We start from the raw sequence: 13,141 nt of genomic DNA, 5'->3' as shown, positions 1-13,141 counted from the left end.
ATACACCACAGACATTTTACACAGTTACCCTTTGTTCCTTCAGAAAAGACAAATCCTAAATCTTTTCTCAGCATGAATGTTAAAAGAAATAAAACCTGTTAAAAAATACTCAGCTCAATACTCTCGTTGAGTCGATACACCGTCCCTGTTGTGTTTTAAGAAATACAATATTCACAAATAGAATTATCAGTTTCACAAATTAACATGATTTTGTTGATAATTATGTACTCTGTCACTTGTGATGTCTGTAGTGCCATATCTGTGTGTGTGTGTGCATGCCCCTAAAGCCCTTCTCTTTTGGCTGAGACAATAGTCTTCGGGTTCTTGCTGCCAGCTCCCCTCTCTCCCTTCCTTATTAGATGTATCTAGAGCCTACTTACTTTCACTGTGTAGTAATTTTCCCAGTCTACATACACATTTGGTGAGAGTATATTTCCTTAATATTTTCCTTCTTTGGTGGAGTTACATTACCCCTAGGATTTTATATTCTCTTATCATTTAACACTATAACAATTATTTTCCACATCATAACAAACTATTCAAAATTGTATCTAATTGCTGTTATTTATGTACATGCAGTAAATTATTTAAGCATTCCCTGGGATTTTCTTTTAGATTGTTTTCAATCATATTTTACTATACCTAAAGGTCTAGTGGACATTTTCACACAGACTTTTATCTGTATTTCATAGCATTTCCTTAATTCATTTCCCAAAAATAAAATGATTTTCTATTTAACATGAAATAAGATATTTTAAAGGCTCTCTGCAGAAGGGTGGTATTACTTTATTTTCTCAGGAATGACTGGGAATACATATATCTCGTCCTTACCAACAACACATTCTATTTTCTTCAAGGCTTTTGACAAAAACTGCCCCGCCCCTCCCCTTTCACAAAAAGCCTCTCCTTTATATTCCTCCATCTGTCATCTTTAGTCTTTTTAGAAGACTTTGGAAGTCATCTTTAGAAGCACATTACTTCTTCCCGCCACCAGGCGGCGCGCTGCATGGCCGCGCACCCTCTGAGTCAGCACCGGGGGGGCGGGGGGGGCATTCTCCGCCCTTTCATTTCTCGGCGCTTTTGCTGTGCTGCTCTACCTGCGCGGCGCCTCAGGGCGTCTTATTCCCGCCCCCCACCTCCCGGAAGCCCTCAGTCACGTCTCTGTGCTTCGTCCATCGGCAGCCTGACCATTATTCTGTGCGTCGCCCTTTTCCCTCCCTCCCGGTCCCATCTTGGGCCTTACTCGGTGCTTTGTGCACCCCTCCGCGCCCCTTACCAGCCCGTCCGCGCGGTCGTCGTTACCCCGCGCTGGCCCCACATTATCCCTCCGGCCCACCAGACGGCGCGCTCCGTGCCTGCCTCCTGCCCTTTGCCTCGGGACCCGCTCCTCCCTCGCCCGTCAGGCCGCGCGCCAGGTGATGACGTAAGATGCCCAAGGCTAGCCGACCTGTCTGCGGGAGGGGGGACGGGGGACGGGGCGGGGACGGGGGGAGACGGGGCGGGGACGGGGCGGGGACGGGACGGGGATGGGACGGGGACGGGGCGGGGGCGGGGACGGGGACGGGGCGTGGACGGGACGGGGACGGGACGGGGACGGGACGGGGACGGGGGCGGGCCGAGGGCAAATAAACTTCGGGAGGGACACAGAGTGCAGTTTTGTGGACCGCAGTAGTAACGCGGGAAAATCGCTGCCACAGGCGCACGCCGAGGAAGGAGCGACTCTGGAGCGAAGGCAGGGAGGGCGACACGGAGACCGCCGCGCCGTGGCCCGGAGTGGTCACGTGGGAAGAAGGTGGCCTAATGACCGCGGCGGGCGTGGTCAGGAGCGGGGAGCCGCGCGGGGAAGAGGCCCCACCCAGGGTCGGGGCTCATTTACTGTTGGTTCATTCATTTTAGTTCGTTCTGATTTGTGGTCATTACCTGGGAAGTCTCTCAAGGAATGGGAGCTGGCTCTGTTGGCCATGTTCTTACCATGGTCATAAAAGGATGAGTCTGTCCAACCTAGTGTCTAGGTTTATCATCCAAAAAATACTACCCCTTGCCTGGGGCTGAAGTGGGCAATACACTCCTAAGTTTTCTTGATCTACTTACTTCATGGCAAAAAGGTTTTGAAAGCTTCCAAAAAGATGACAATTTGCTTACGTGAAACAGGTGTGCATATTTTGTAGCATAAAATATACCTGGCAGTTAATAAAATAATTGGATTGCTACACCTGCAAGAAGTTAATTTTATATTGCATTTGTAGAAACATGCTGCATTTCTTCCAGTGCTGCCGCTGAGACCAAGGAGACACGTCATTACAGCCATGTGGTCTGAGAGGGGTAGGGGGTTACTCCAAAGATCGCTTCAGTTAAGAAACAACAGCCCAGAGGTCTCATTGTGTGTACAAAGATTATTATTGTTTAAAACACAGATGCTGAATTACTATAACAGGGAAGAAAACATAGAGACATGTAAGTAAGACTAGGTGTTTCATGAAGACAGAAGGACACTTGGTGAAAAGAAATTACTTGGGCGCTATTGAAATGGAGGTGGTCAGGATGGTCATTTATTGCTTCTGCTTGTCTTGCCAGAACAGCAGGGTGGGTTTGTAACAACGGGACAAATGACAAGAACTTCTTTCCCAAGCTGACAAGTTGTATTGAGCGTGCAGGTCCAGAAGGCTGTTAGCTGTCCTTGAGGTGATGTCTTTTGGCTGGACCAAGAATAGCCACTTCACGTCCATCTGTAAACTGTAATAGTCTTAGACAAGGAAGGAAATTCTGATACATGCTACAACTTGCAGGAAACTTAGAGTCATTATGGTAAGGGCAATAATTACCCAGGCAAAAGAAAACTGTAGAGAAATTCATCTTGTGTGTGTATCCAGAGTAGTCAAATTCAGAAACAGAACCTAGAATGTGGCTGCCAGGGGATGAGGGCAAAGAGGGATGGAGAGTTGGTGGGAAATGGGTAGAGTTTCGGGGGATGGTAAAATGAAAAGGCCCTGGAAAGTGGAGATGCCTAGCTGACATACTTATAACCAACTCCACATACTTATAACCAAATTACACCTACGCAAAGGCAGCAACCTGTGTGCTCACTGAGGCCTGGATAAGAAGATGTGGTCTATCCACACAATATAACACTACTCAGTCATATGGGAAGATAAAATATTACCATTGACAACAAAAGGGAAGGAATTCAAGGGACTACTTTTGTAGCAGGGTGGTCTCCAGGAAAAGGGCAGATTCCAGGTTCCCTGCCCCACCCAAGGAGGAGTGTTGCTAAGCAGGGAGGAGGAGAAGCAGGATGGGGAGCAAGAAGGAGGCCTGGAGGAGCATGTGGAGCAGAGAGACGTAAAGAAGCTGCACTTACTCCTTGGTCTTGGACTGGTTGAAACAGATGTGGGTGAGAGGCTTGTGGGCAGGTTAACAATGGCATATTTTATCTTGATTTTGATCTTTTCATTTCAGACTTGTCTGGCTGTTTTTGACCCTTTTCTATGGGTCCCCACCATAAGGTTCTGTAGACTTGTGGCAAGCTCTCAGGCCTCAGTGGCCCTGCTTTGGGCCAATCCTGTTTGGCTGGGCATTTACCCATGAGGGGATGGGTAACTTGATCTGGAAATGTTAGTATTCCCCTTTTCTTTATTGCACACTAATTATATTAAAGTTCCTTTGCATTTAAGGTCTACACACTAGAGTATGTTTTGTCTAAATGTGGTGGAATGGGGAGGTTTGGTGGTTCTAGGGGGCTCGCATCCTGCCCTGTAACACTCTGTAGTAAAGCAAGTGAGAATGACAGAGAAATACCCACTGTTTCCATAGCAGGTGAGAACACAAAGTAAAATTCTTGTAAAAACTACTGGGCTCTAGAGAAGTGAGGTTTCTGAGGTTAAGAGGGAAGCAGCGAGAGAAAGAGCCAAAGGGAAAAATGTCAGGCACTAATATGTTTTATGAAAAAAAGGTCTGGAAAGTAAACTAAGATTACAGAGGTGCTATTATTGAGTGATCGGCGCGGGGGTGGGGGTTGTCTCTCTGAGGAGGGATTATTTGGCAGTGGCCTGAATAAAGTGACACAGTGGGTACTTCACGCAGTGTAAACCTCAAGTGCAAAAGCCCTGACACTGAAAATGTGTGTTTTTCTGGGCAAAGTTAATAGGACCAATGTGTGTGTGTGTTTGGGGGGGGGGGTTAAAGCTGAAATACCTGTTTTTGTCATGATTATATGATAATCCGCCATAAAAATGATTATTTCATTTTTCCCCTTTTTTTTTTTTAAGATTTATTCATTCACGCATGCAAGAACTGGGGCACAGGCCAGAAGTGTCGGAGGTGAGAGGACTCACCAGGGACAGAGTGGGGAACAGAACAGGCAGACTGACTGAAATACACTGCTGAGGGGAGCAGTGGGTGAGACAGGAGAGGTCTACCAGGCCATGTGAGTAGCTCCCTGGCCAGCCGGGGATCAAACTCATGCTGTAGACTCTGGGCATCCTGCAATGGCTGCAGACGGCCTCACAGCGCTGTGCCCAAACCCCTGTGCCACCAGGGAGGCCCTTCCCTTGGTTTAACACCACCTAAGCAGTCAGCTCTAAGTCTGGGGAAACAAAATGTTCAGCAGCCATGCAGGGAAATGGGCGATGGAGGTGGCAAAACTAACTAACTAACTAAATAAATAAATTGCATGGACATGAAAACCTAAGTGAAAAGGATCAAACAGAAGAGACCACCCACATTGTAGGCGTGTGCACACATTTAACCCATCAGTGTTATAAGAATGAGGCACAGTCTCAATAGTTTCAAGTGTGAAAAGTTGATCAGACTGGAGTAAGGTTTTTCACACGGTTGGGGCAGGTGTTGAAAGTTGAAGTGGATTGGATTATCACATGGGAGCCAAGATGATTTACTCTTGGGGGCTATTTGCTGATCCATGGAATATTGTGATGAAAACACAATGGAATGTTTCATGTTAAGTTAAATGTATGGAAAGGAGGAATTTGAGTATAAGACAGAGTGTTTATACTGCTATTAAAGTTTCCTGTGCATTTGAACTAACTGTAAAGTAAGTTGCTTTTTAAATGCCTCTCCAGAAGAAGAGAAGACACTGAAATTCTTTATGGGGCAAAGCCCTGACCAGATTGAAGCCATCCAGTGTTGTGGAGTAAAGTCTTTGGAGGAGTCTGTAGGGTAAATGAGGGTTGCTCAGGCTTTTGCCATTGGCCTCTGTGGCTATCACCTGCGGCCTCGAATGCCGGAGCGCTTGGGCGCCCGGGCTCCGAGTGCTCATGCCTCACGGTGGACACCTGGCGCGGTGCGGGCCTGCGCGGGCCGGCATGTCGGAGCTGAGAGCCGGAGCGTATAAGGCGGCATCAGCGAGGATGGCGCGCCCAGCGGAGGGCCGTCCGGCAGAGCGCGTTGGAGAACGGCTATGAGAGGACAAGGCCATAGAGTAAAGCGTCGCTGGGGGCTGGGAGGCCTGCCAGCCCCTTGGTCCCTCCATCCCCCCACCCGCTCTGCTGCAGACCAGAGGCAGATTCGCGGGGCCAGCTGCCCCTATAGCTGGCGTTGGTCAGCAGGATTCAGCGCAGAGAGGTAGGGAGCCCTCGAAGACCCTGGGAGGGACTGAGGGGTGGCTGGCCTCCTCTCAGGGAGCCTCCCGAGGTCCCGGGGCAGGTGGAGAGGACTCTGCACCCAGCGGGGAGGCACTGGGTGGACATGGCGCCTGCTTGGAGGCAGGGCTGGGGGCTGAGTGTTCCCTCACTGCTCTGCAGGTGGGCTCCATGGCTGTTGGAGACGCCACGGCAGCGAAGGAGGTGGACAAGGTCTGGAAGCCGCAGGACAGGAGCTGTGTGGAGGAGCAGACGGCCTGCGAGGGCCAGCCCGTGACCCCGGAGCAGCAGACTCGTTGGGGCAGAAGGTGGACCACCATCGGTGTTAGGAGCTTGCCCAGTGCTGAAGCAAGGAAAAGCCCACGGACTTGAATTAACCATCCGGCGGGAAGGCGGGGGAACTTGGGGAGGTTGTCTGTGGCACCCCAGGCATGGATGGGATCATCTGCACATCCCAAAAGGTAAAAATTGGGGTGGCAGGAGGGCCTCGGGGGCCTAAGCAACCTGTGTGAGCTTCTCTGCAGCCAGGCGGGAGCCTCTCAAAAACCACTTAGATAAGGCAAAAAGTGGTGCCAAGGTCGGGAAGCCCTGCGAGGTCAAGCAGCTGAGGAGGCTCGAGGAGGCCGGTGAGCTGCTTCATATCACCTGTGGGTGAGGCCCTGGTCGCCTTAGAGGGTGAGGTGCTGAGGAACCTCAGGGGAGGGCGGGGAACATGACGGGGGTGGAGACCACAGCAGAGGGGGCTGAAATGTTCCGCAGGGGAAGATGAGGGAAGGACGAGGACAACAGAATAAGTTTAGAAGGGGCTTTGTTGTGCTCCCGGGGAGACCGTCCCGGACCCGAGGTGGGAGTTAGTGAAGCCGCGCCTGTTGTCAGGGGAAGGCAGGTTTTTATGGGACGGGAAGAGGGAAACCGCGCTTGCAGGTAACGAGGAACAGTTGTTTTCTGATGGTATCGGCAGGTCCTCATTCTCGCCCTTAGGTGGGCTGCTTACCAGATGCCTTTTTGCCCTAGTAACTGATTCCCGCCAGAGCTTTTGTGCCAACCTGTTTACTTATAGAGGGAAGAGGGCGCAGAGTGTGGTCTGGCTACTTCCTGCTGATCGGGGGCGGTGTGGGGTGAAGTAGGTATTAGGTGGCATGAGGGGCTTGGCTGGGCATCCAAGTGTAGGGGTGCAGCAGCAACTGGTGGAAGGTGGTTGTGGTGAACGCCGCTTGGCTGACGAGAAATGAACAGGCGCGTAGGGCCCAGAGGAGTGGAGACATAACCCGGGACAGATGGTGCCAAGATGGCTGCAGCCTTGAACACCTGATCTCCAGGGAGGAAAGGATCTTCCCAGGCAGGTGGAGCCGGCTGAGGTCTGGGTACCTGTCGTGCTTTTTACAAGGGGAGTCTGTGGGGACGAGCAAACCTGTGGAGAGGAAGCGTTCAATGATGGGCTTAAGGCCCGTCCGGTGGGCTGGGGAGAGGGGGAACTGAGAGCGAGAAGGGAAGGTGGTTGGGTCCTTGAGGGAGATCATGACTGGTTGGTGGTGAGAGGCCACAACGGGGGTGGAAATGTCCCAGATCTGGGGACTGACAACGGATGGGTTCTCTCGGCCGTCTATACCCACAGCGGAGACCAGGAAGGACAGATGACACCCGAGTAGGAAGGGAGGACAGAGTAGGCGGCCCCCGTGTCCAGCAAAAAGGAGATGGACTTGCCTGCCATCTTGACCATTACCCTAGGCTCCTCGAAGGTGATGGGGATCCGTGGAGCCAGGTCCCGGCAATCTTTAGCTGCCAGCCCCAGGACTGCCATGGAAGGGGCAGTGAGAGGCGGAGGGACTCCCCCGCCCCCCTCGGCCTGGCGCCAAGGGCCAGTAGCTTCTCCAGTGTCGCGCTTGACCACAGTTGGGTCGTGGCTGGTCTGGGTGTCTGGGGTCTGGGCAGTGCTTCGACCAGTGGCCTTGCTGACCACTCTTGAAGCAGGCTCCGGAGGCTGTCGTGACCCCGGTTGTCCTGCCGTGGTCGTCCCTTGAGAGGAGCCGGGGGTAAGGGCCTCAAGGCAGCGATCAAGGCTTGGTGGGCCTGTGGCTGGAGCCTGACCTGCATCTCTGCTTTTTGCTTGGACCGTGCCTCCCTCTCAGCCTTTTCCTGCTCCTCCTGGTTACTGAACACTTTAAAGGCCGTGTTCACCAGGTCCCGAATAGGGGTCGGGGGACCTTCCTCCACCCTTTTAAGTTTTCTTCTGATATCTGGGGCCGACTGAGAGATAGTGAGTAGCCAAATAGTGACCCTCCCCCGGGGGACTCGGGGTCCATGTGGGTATATTTGCCCAGGCCCTCTGGAAGGCGGCTAAGAAAGGTCGCCGGATTTTCGGAGGGGCACTGGGTTATTTCCCGCATGTGGGCATAATGGACAAACTTGTCAGCCGCCGCCTCGCGCCCCGCCACCATGTCGGTAGTGAGCCTGTCCCCGTGCTCCCTGCCTCGGCGGCCCGCATCGGTGTCAGGTCGATGGTCCCAAGCCGGGGTCTGTCGGGGAACAGCGTCTGCACCGGGAGGGAGAGCTGGGTTTGAGCCAGACCTGGTCCCCATGATTTTGGGCTGACTGATTCCCCTGTCCCGCTCTTCGGGGGGTGAGAGAGGAAGAGAGAATAACATGGACGTCGTGCAGGTGAGGTGGCAGGTCCGTGGGAGATAGCGGGAGAGTCTGGTATAGGAGGAGGGGTCATCCGTGTGCGGGCCCAGCCTTGGTTGGGTCAGAGAGAGATCAGAGCGCAAGACGGGGACGTGGACTCGAACCAGTGCCTAGGCTCACGCCACCTCCCGGAGGGGGGCAAGGGTCGCAGCACCCAACTTGGCTCAGGTGTGGTGTGTGGGGGAGAGACCAGAGGAGAAGGTTGGGGTCTCTGAGACCCTGGGTTGTCAGGATAAGGAGGGAAGTGGGGTGGGGGGTCGGGTGGGGGCACTGTGGGAGGACCAGAAGGGAAATCCAAAGGGTCAGAGAAGGCTGAAGCGGGTCCGGGATTAGGCAAGGGGTCTTTGGATCGTGGGAAGAGGGTGGGCTGGAGGGGGAGGAAGAGGGGCTACCGCGGGCAAGGAGAACTTGGAAAGTGTGACAGGACTCGCGGGAGGGCCGGGAACGCAACAGAAAGCCAGCCTGGACATACGGACTTTCTGTCCGCTTTCCCGTGCGCTGGCAAAAGGTATGACGGTCCCTGAGGCTATTGAGGCCAGAGAGAGTTGCAGTAAGGCTTGGCGGGAGGCCGGAAGACAGCCACGAGGTGTGCCGGGTTTGACTTTGGAATTTGAGGAGCCCATGTCTGGTACCCCCCCCTGCGGCTCAGAACTTGGCCGTCTAGGGAGGCTGGTCTGGCACCCCAGGCAGACGCCAATAGACCGGATTAGGCGTGGGCCGGTCCCGGACATCTCCGGGGAGCAGACACAGCTCAACGGGAGGAACAGGAACACCGAGAGGGAGAGGGGCCGTCTCCGGGTCTCCCCCTGGCGGGATTAGGAACAGGCCACCGATCTTCATGGGCGTCCCAGAAAGAGTCGGTGGGATTTGGACCTGGACTGGCGGGGGCCCACGGCTTAAGGACAGCCCAGGCTAGGAACCGAGCTGCTGGTGGGGCACCCCGACTGGGCCCTCCAGTAAGAGGGGCTGAAGAGGAAACTTACCCTCGTGGCCAACGACTGATGGGTGGGGCAGGCGCCAAGCCACGGGAGAGTGGAGTCCGGGTAGGGAGGCGAGGGAAGGGGGCTGGTCCACGGAGAGCTGGTCGCTCACCAAGTGGGCCCACACGCGCTCTCCTGGGTTTCAGCACCAGAATAAATGAAGTGTCCGGCGGGGGACGACGAGGAGGGAAAGATGAGGACAACAGAATAAGTTTAAAAGGAGGCTTTATTGTGTTCCCGGGCGAACTTCATGGACCCAAGGTGGGGGGTTGGTGAAGCCATGCCTATTGTCAGGGGAAGGCAGGTTTTTTTTAATTCTTTTTATTTATACAAGAGCTGGGGTACAGGCCAGATGCATGGGAGGGTGAGAGGTTTCACTGGAGACAGAGCGGGGATCAGAACAGGCAGACTGACGAAATACACTGCTGAGGGGAGCAGCGGGCGAGACAGGAGAGGTCTGCGTGCCATGTGGGGACCCTCGCTGGTCAGCCGGGATTGAACCCACGCCGCAGAGGCTGCGGACAGCTTCACAGCGCTGCGCTCAACTGCCTGCACCACCAGGGAGGCCCAGGTTTTTACAGGATGAGAAGAGGGAAACTGTGCTTGCAGGTAACGAGGAACAGTTTTTTCCTGCAGGTCCTCATTGTTGCTCCTAAGCGGGCTTCCTAACAGATGCCTTTTCGCCCTAGTATCTCTGGTTCCCGCCAGACCTTTCAGGGGCCAGAGGCACATGTGGAGCTCACTATCCACTGGTCCCCGACCCTTGTTCAGGTGCAAAGGGTTGGCCTTCGTGCAGAGGTGTGCTTGCCACAGTGGTGGTGTTAGGAGCCGAGTGTTGGAGTGACAGCAGTGAGTACACCCTGGCCTGGGTGACTACCCCCAACAGCATAGAGTGTCGCCAATCTCAGAGTGAGCACATCCTGGGGGTGGGTGTGGTGTATGGCTTGTGGCTAGTGGACTCTAGAGAAGTGAGGTTTCTGAGGTTAAGAGGGAAGCAGCAAGCGGAAGGGGGGAAGGGGCCAGGGAGGAAGGGGCCCATGTGTCGTGTCTTACATGCATATTTCCTTTTGAAATTGCATAGGGTCCTTGTGTCGTGTCTTAATGCAAATTTCATGATCCTTCTATGAAAATATGATCATGAATTTATACGAATATAAATAAATATGATGAATGATGAAAAAGTTATGTGAGGAGTCTCTCTGTGGTAAAGAAACTCACCTGTGAATCTTGCTGGTGCAGCTAAAAGGAAGCTCGGGGCAAACTTTCTGAAGTGAACCCAAGGACCTGATTCTCAGATCCCAAGATGTCAAAGAACTTCAGAACATTTAATGGAGGAGGAAATCCTGTAGAATAAAAAAAAAAAAAACTATGAAATATGGTTGACAGAAATTAAAAACAAATTAATTGAAAGATATTTTATGCTCATGATTGGAGTAATTCATTTATTGAAAGGTGCAGACTTCCAAAGCAGAATTTAAATGCAATGATCAAAATCCCCATGGCAATGTTCACAGAAACAGAATCATCCTGAAGTGTGTGTGGGGGAGCACAGAGCACCAGGAAGACCAAAAACTCTCTTAAGAGTAAAACTTGAGGCATCTTGCCCCCTGACTTCAAACTGTTAATTGGACAGAAAATCTCAACCCAAAATTAGTTTTTTAGATTATAAAAGTGAGGATTTGAACCCAGGAAGCAGCCTGACAGATTTTCTTTCAAAATACAAGTTTGAATACAGTTTATAGATAGGAGGAGTGAGTCACTGACACTGAGTTGACATTCTGCAGGGGCGGGATCTCTACTCTAGCCTGTTCCAAGGTAAACACCTGCTGATACTGGAGGGTTTCATCTCTTCCCCTTTCTAAATAATGCCCTGTAGAGAGGCAAAGGCTGAGCGCCCAAGTTTAAATCTTCACCATCTGCTTCCAGGGTCGATAGTGGAGGTGAAGAAACTGGCTTCCCCTTTGGGGACAGATGCCCTGGACAGAACATGGGGGAGCTGCTCAGACCCGGCTTCTGGCCGGTGGCTTTGCCCTCCTGCCTGCTAGATCTGGGCTTGGGGGAGCGAATGTCAGCTCCAGAATACATTCCCCAAACTCAAAAGTAAATCAACTGTGATAAAAACACAGGTCAGTGGCGCAGAACAGAGAGCCCAGAAAACCCGCATCAGGTGCCATCAATTTAGCAAGAAGGCGCCAGCGGCAGAGCGCGCAAAAGATGAGCCTTTAGTCAGTGGAGGTGAGACACGGAGAGGTCACGCTCAGGAATGAATCCGGACCCCTAAGTTCCCCCAGACCCAATAATAAGCCCCCCAAAGCTCCCAAGTTTCCCATATGGAGCCCTTCCCTCACTGGGTCCTCCAAGGGGAACCCCTCCGCAATCAGCCACCCACGGGGAGATGGCCTCACCTTCCCCTGCCTTTGGCTCACCTCCTCCTATCTCCGGACCCAAGGAGACCCCCAGGTCAAAGCAAAATTGACGCCTTTTTCCCGCTGGGTCCAGGAGAGACCAATTTCCCACAGGAACCCAGTCGTCTCCTATGGCGAGGAAGAGCCTGCGCACTGGAGGGGAGGTGATTGGGCCGCTCGCATGCGCGGTAGCAGGTGCTGCACAGGTGCCGCCGGCAGGTTTGGGTGCGTGTGGCCTGACCACCCCAAAGTGCTCTCGGTGGCCACGCCCACCCTGCAGTCCCGCTAGGGCCTGACAGTTTGGTAATTACAGTTGACATGGAAGCAATTACCTCTCCAAAAAAGGTGTCAATGAACACTCCAGGAAGCCACTAAAATGGCAAAATGGGTCTACTTGATTTAAAAAATTTACCCAGGATTATTTAGCAGTGACCACAGATGACTCAACAAACCAGGCTCCTCGCCTGGACTAAAGATACAATGGGTGTGGACTGGCTTCTCCTTCTGCTCTTCGCAGCTGTCCCAGATCCTTACCCCTACCACCCTCTCCCGATTCTCCCTCGTGCATTACCTGTCATCGCCACCAGTAGGCGCACTGTGCCGAGTCCGGCGCTTTGGCCCTCAGGGCCCTTGCCATTTCTCAATCATTTCCGCAATCATTCCTCTGCCCTGCGTTCACCATCCACACTCTAATTGCCACGTGTCATTTATATATATATAAATGACATATGTACAGTATATATCAGTATATATATGTCATTTCTATATATACAGTATATATTTATATTTATATATAAATATATTTATATTTATTATTTTTATATATTATATATTTTATATTATTTATATACTTATATATTTACAGTATATATTATATATAGTATATAAATATAAATATATATACTACTTACTCTGTCCATACATATTATATACGATTATATATAATCTGTATATATAAATATATATAACAAATATATGTATATATAATTATATATAAAATATAAGTATTTATATATATAAAATATAGAATATAAATGTATATTTAAAATTATATGTAAATATGTAATTATATATTTATATTTATATATATTTATATGTACAGTATATACACAGTAATTTATTTAACCATTCCTTGGGGTTTTCAACCAAATTGTTTCCGATTATTTGCAACCATAAAGTGCTGGCGAACATTTTTTATATTTTTATATATTTTATACCATTAGGTCATTCCCCCAAAATAGAATGACTATATCAAGCAGTATAAATATTCTAAATTCACAGTTCTCTGCAGAAGGATGGTACAAATTTATTCTTTCCTCAGGAATGAGTACATATTTCACCTCATCTTTGCCAACATTTCACTCTATATTTTAAAGGTTTTTGTGTTTTTAAAAAAGCATTCATTTTTATTTATGCATACAAGTACAAGAACCGGGGTGTAGGCCAGAGCGGTGGAGAGGGATAAGAAGACAGAGTGGGG

The sequence above is a fragment of the Talpa occidentalis genome, unplaced genomic scaffold (genome assembly GCF_014898055.3).
Source record: "Talpa occidentalis isolate TD23 unplaced genomic scaffold, MPIMG_talOcc4v2.1 talOcc4.4, whole genome shotgun sequence".
Classification (NCBI taxonomy): Eukaryota; Metazoa; Chordata; class Mammalia; order Eulipotyphla; family Talpidae; genus Talpa; species Talpa occidentalis.
This window is presented reverse-complemented; position numbering follows the sequence as displayed.